The following is a 6,000-nucleotide window of genomic DNA, read 5'->3' as shown; positions in this document are numbered from 1 at the left end:
AGCTTATATAGTGAGAAAGCAGTGACTATTTATGCTTCATGGTGATTGATTACAATATTACAATTTTCAGTGGTTGCCTCATATCGATTTTAAGAAACAGTTCAAGTTCGCTTATGATTTCTAGAGGCATAAGCAAGAAATGATCCTGGTCAAGTTAGCTTCCTAAAATAAGCTAAATTAAGCTTTGCCTGCATTACTAACTGATTCTGTTTGCTCAGGGAACCTTCGAGGCTAGGCTCTATCTGTCCTTGATTTTAACAAAGCCCAGATGGTGGCTCCACCTAAACACAGAGTCCAGCCAGGGGCACCATCTAGTCACAGAACACAGCCTGAGATTCCACCTGACCAAGAGCAATTGCAGAGCCTGTCCCACAGCACTGCTCAGTCGCAGAGTCTAAATGTGGACACCTTCCTGCTGGGGAACACAGCCTGTGAGTTTGCTGGACCAGAGATGATTACAGAGCCCAGCTGGTGGCTCTACAAAAGTGGAAACACAACATACCCAAACTTCTGGGATGTAGCAAAAACATTTCTAAGGGGGAGAGTTTACCATTATCAATGCATCCATTAAGAGAAAAAGAAAGATCTCAATTAAATAACCTAACTTTACATCTCAGGAACTAGAGAAAGAAGAAAAACCTAGCCCAAAGTTAGCAGAAGGAAGAAAATAATAAAGATTAGAACAGAATAAATGGAATAGAGAATAGGAAAACAGTAGGAAAAATTAACAAAAATAGGAGTTGATTCTTTGAAGAGAGAAATAAATTGACAAAACTTTAGCTAGAATCACCAAGAAGAAAAGAGAGAGGACTCAAATAATGCAATTATAAGTAAAATTATAAATAGATATTACAACTAATACCACAGAAATATAGAGGATCACAAGAGACTATGAATAACTATGCCAACAATTCGATAACCTAGAAGAGATGGATAAATTCCTAGAAACAAAAAACCTACAAGACTTAATCAGGGAGTTATATGCGAACAATGAATCATGGAACACTACATCAAAAACTAATGATGTAATGTATGGTGATTAACATAACATAATAAAATAAAATAAAATAAAATAAAATAAAAGACTTAATCAGGGAGAAATAGAAAATATAGAGAATGGACCAATGGGTAAGGATACCGAATCAATAATCAAAAACCTTCCAACACAGAAAAGTGTAGGACCACATGCATGGCTTCACTGGTGAATTGTACTAGACACTTAGAGAAGAATTCTCAGACTTTTCTGAGAAATTGAAGAGTAAGGAACACTCCTAACTCATTGTACAAGGCTGGCATTAACCTGAGACATTAACCTGAAATAAAGACACTATGAACTCTGAGAAACAAACTGAGTGCTCTAGACGTGAGGGGGTGGGGGGATGGGTTAGCCTGGTGATGGGTATTAAAGAGGGCATGTACTGAATGGAGCACTGGGTGTTATACGCAAACAATGAATCATGGAACACTACATCAAAAACTAATGATGTAATGTATGGTGATTAACATAACATAATAAAAAAAAAGAAAGAAACATAAAAAGACACTATGAGAAAACTACAGGCCACTATATCTGATGAATATATATATGAAAAATTCTTTCTTTTTTAAAAGTTTATTTAAATTTCAGTGACTTAACATACAGTGTAATATTAGTTTCTGATGGACAACTTAGTGATTCAACACTTACATATATAATACCTAGTGTTCTTCACAACAGGTGCAAAATTCTTAACAAAATACTAGCAAACTGAATTCAACAGTACATTAAAAGGATCATATGCCATGATCAAGTGGGATTCATCCCTGGGATGCAAGAATGATTCAACATATGCAAATCAATAAATGTGATGTCTCACATTAATAGAATGAGAGGTAAAAGTTATGATTATTTCAATAGGTACAGAAAAGGCACTTGACAAAATTCTACATCCTTTTCTGATTAAAACACACCTCAACAAATTGAGTAGAATGAACATACATCAACATAATCAAGGCCATATATGACAAGTACGACATACCATACTCAATGGTGAAAGGTTGAAGGTTTTTTCTCTAAGATCAGGAACAAGACAAGAGGGCCCACTATTACCATCCTATTCAACATTGTTGGAGTAGGTAATCAAGAGGACATGACTGCTAGTTGACTCTCAAGCTGGACCCAGGCAATCAGAAGCTCCTCATCTCTACCCTGTCCCTAGTATATATGCTATACCCACCATTCCCATATTAGGAATTGTCCAAGGATATTACTTCAAGAGAATAAGGTGTGGTTGAGACCATCTAGACAATATATGTAACTGAACCCAGTTAAGGCCTCTACATAAACTTTTAAGATTCTGGTGAGTGGGTGTGGATATCTACTTATCTTGCTTCCACCCAAGAAAAGCCTCATGAGTAAATTCCATCGCTTATTATTGCCACCTACCAATCTGGAGTGGTCTGCCTCTTTCTTTACTTTCTCCTTGCCCTCTGTGTACAGGGGCCAGTTTGTGAACCAACAGACATAGTACTAGAAGTCCTACTGCCAGAGCAATCAGACAAGAAAAGAAATATAGTCACCCAAATTAGAAAAGAAGTAAAATTGTCTTTGTTTGCATATGACATAATCTTATATATAGAAAATCCTAAAGACTACCAAAAAACTCTTAGAACTAATGAAAAAATTCAGCAGGATATAAAATAAACGTACAAAAATCAGTTGCATTTGTATACACTAACAATAAACTCTCAGGAAAAGAAAAAAAACCAATCCCATTTGAATAGCATCAAAAACTATAAAATGCTTGGAATAAATTTAACCAAAGAAGTGAAAGATCTTTGCACTGAAAACTATAAGACATTGATGAAAGAAATTGAAGAAGACACAAATAAATGGAAAGATATCTGTGTTCATATTATTATTAAAATATCCATACTATCCAAAGCCACCTACAGATTTAATGCAATCTCTATCAAGAGTCCAATGGCATTTTTCACAGAAATATTAAAAAACAATCCTAAACTTCATATGGAACAACGAAAAACCCCAAATAATCAAAACAATCCTGGGAAAGAAGAACAAAGCTGAAGGTATTATATTTCCTGATTTCAAACTATATGAGAAAGCTATAGTAATCAAAACAGGCTGGTACTGACATAAAAACAGATACATAGACCAATGGAACAGAATAGAGACCCTGGAAATAAACTCATTCACATATGGTCAATTAATATACAACAAAGGAAGCAAGAATATTCAATGGTTAAAAGGATAGTCTTCCCAACAAATGGTATTGGGAAAACAGAACAGCCGTGTACAAAGGAATGAAACTGGACCCCTATCTTAACACCACTGACAAAAATTAACTCCAAATGGATTAAAGACTTAAAAATATAAGACCCCAAATCATAAAACTTCTAGAAGAGAGCAAAGGGGAAAAACCTCCTTGACACTGGTCTTGGCAACAATTTTTTGTATATTACACCAAAAGCTCAGGCAATGAAAGCAAAAATAAACAAGCAGGGCTACATCAAACTAAAAAGCTTTTCTGCACAGCAAAAGAAATGATCAACAAAATGAAAAGGCAACCTATGGAATGGGAGAAATTATTTGCAAACCTATCTGATAAGGAATTAATATCTAGAATATACAAGGTGCTCATACAACCTGATAGCTTCCCCCTAAAAAACAAACTTGCAAATAATCCAGTTAAAAAATGGACAAAGGACCTGAATAGACATTCTTCCAAAGAAGATGTACAAATGGCCAACAGGTGCATGAATAGTTGCTCAACATCACTAATCATCAGGGAAATGCAAATCAAAACCACACCTCACATTTGTTAGAATGGCTATTACCCAAAAGACAAAAGATAGCAAATATTGGTGAGAATGTGGAGAAAAAAAGAACAGCTATACACTGTTGGTGGGAATGTAAATTGGTGCAGCCACTATGGAAGACAGAATGGAGGTGCCTCAAAAAATTAAAACTAGAACTACCATATGATCCAGCAATTCCACTCTAGGTACATATCCAAAGGAAATAAAATCACTGTTTTGACGAAGTATCTGCATCTTCATGTTCATTGCAGCATTGTTTACTGTATTCAAGACATGGAAACAACCTAACTGTCATTGACAGATGAATGGATAAAGAAATGTCACACACACACACACGAATATTATTTAGCCATAAAAGAAGGAAATCCTGCTATTTACAACAACATGGATGAATCTTGAGGGCATCATGATCAATGAAATAAGTCAGATGGAGAATGCAAATGTTGAACAATCTCACTTATGTGTGGAATCTAAAATAACCAAATTCATAGAAGCAGAGTAGAGTAGCAGTTTTCAGGGGGGTGGGGGGAGGAATGTGTGAAGGCAGTCGAAGGACACATACTTCCAGTTATAAGGTGAATAAGTTTAGGGGATGATTACATCTGTAGTTACATTAACTATAGTACAGTATGGTTACTATAGTTAATAATACCTTATTATATACTTTAAAGTTGCCAAGAATATAGATCTTAAAAGTTCTCAGCACATACACACACACATACTCACACACACACACACTCACACACACACACACACACAAAGGTAAGTTTGTTAGCTAACTTTACTGTGGTAATCATTTTGTAATGTATACATTTATCAAATAATCAGTGGTACATCTTAAACTTACTCAATGTAATCTGTCAATTGTATCTCAACAAGTTGGAAAAAAAGACAGTGAATTGAAAATTATGGAACATGCTGTTTGGGGGGACAGGTATTGGAATATTATTTGGTGTAACCCAATGGAGGGCAGTTTGGCAATACTCATAAAATCTTAAACATACCTTAGACCTAGTAATTCCACCTCTACAAAATTAAGTTATAGATATATGCACATATTCGTGAAATGGTGTATATGCAAAGTTACAATATTTATGTATAGTGTTTATTAAGTGCCTACTATGTGTCAAAACCTGGAGATATAATGATGAACAAGACAGACAGAAATCCCCATTCTCTTAGAGCTTGACTGCAAGCTCTAGGGAGAGAAAGGAAATAAAAATAAATGAGTAAGACATGCCTGCCTACCTCACTTGCTGCTGCTCCACCGTTTTGGTGCCAAGACCTGCAGAGTGGGGACCTCAGCTGAAGAGGGAACTAGAGTGGAGCCAAGCCAAGGGTTGCAGGCTGGAGTGGAGCTGCACACGGTTGGCCACCCAGGATATCTTCTTTGAGGTTCTAGAACCCACAGGCGAATAGGGCAACTCAGTTAACCCTGGGCTGGGTGCAGCCCAGTCTCACTTTCCAAGTATACATCCAACCAGAGGAAGGATATATATACAACTCTGAATATTTATTGATTCCTAAATCAGCATGGCTTTTTAGAGAGGCCTTCCTTTTATCCCTGACTTCTAATAATTTCCTCTTCTTGAAAAACATTACTGAAATATGGAGCAAGGAGTTAAAACAAATTCTCTCCTCCATAGACAATCTATATTAATTGATTGGAATATTTAACATCATTAAAATGGCAATATTGGGGGCACCTGGGTGGCTCAGTCAGTTAAGCATCTGACTTGATTTTGGCTCAGGTTATGATCTCAGGGTTGTGAGATCGAGCCCCTTGTTGGGCTCTGCACTCAGCAGGGCATCTGCTGGAGATTCTCTCTCTCCCTCTCCCTCTGCCTTGAAACCCCCTGCTCATGCTCTCACATGCTCTCTCTCTCTCTCTAAAATGAATAAATAAGTCTTTAAAAAATGAATAATAAGGGGCGCCTGGGTGGCTCAGTCGGTTAAGCGACTGCCTTCGGCTCAGGTCATGATCTCAGGGTCCTGGGATCGAGCCCCGCATCGGGCTCCCTGCTTGGCGGGAAGCCGCTTCTCCCTCTCCCACTCCCCCTGCTTGTGTTCCCTCTCTCGCTGTCTCTCTCTCTGTCAAATAAATAAATAAAATCTTTAAAATAAAAAAAAATAAAAGTAAATAAAAAATGAATAATAACACTGCACAAATTTATCTATACG

The sequence above is a fragment of the Halichoerus grypus genome, chromosome 1 (genome assembly GCF_964656455.1).
Source record: "Halichoerus grypus chromosome 1, mHalGry1.hap1.1, whole genome shotgun sequence".
Taxonomy (NCBI): Eukaryota; Metazoa; Chordata; class Mammalia; order Carnivora; family Phocidae; genus Halichoerus; species Halichoerus grypus.
This window is presented reverse-complemented; position numbering follows the sequence as displayed.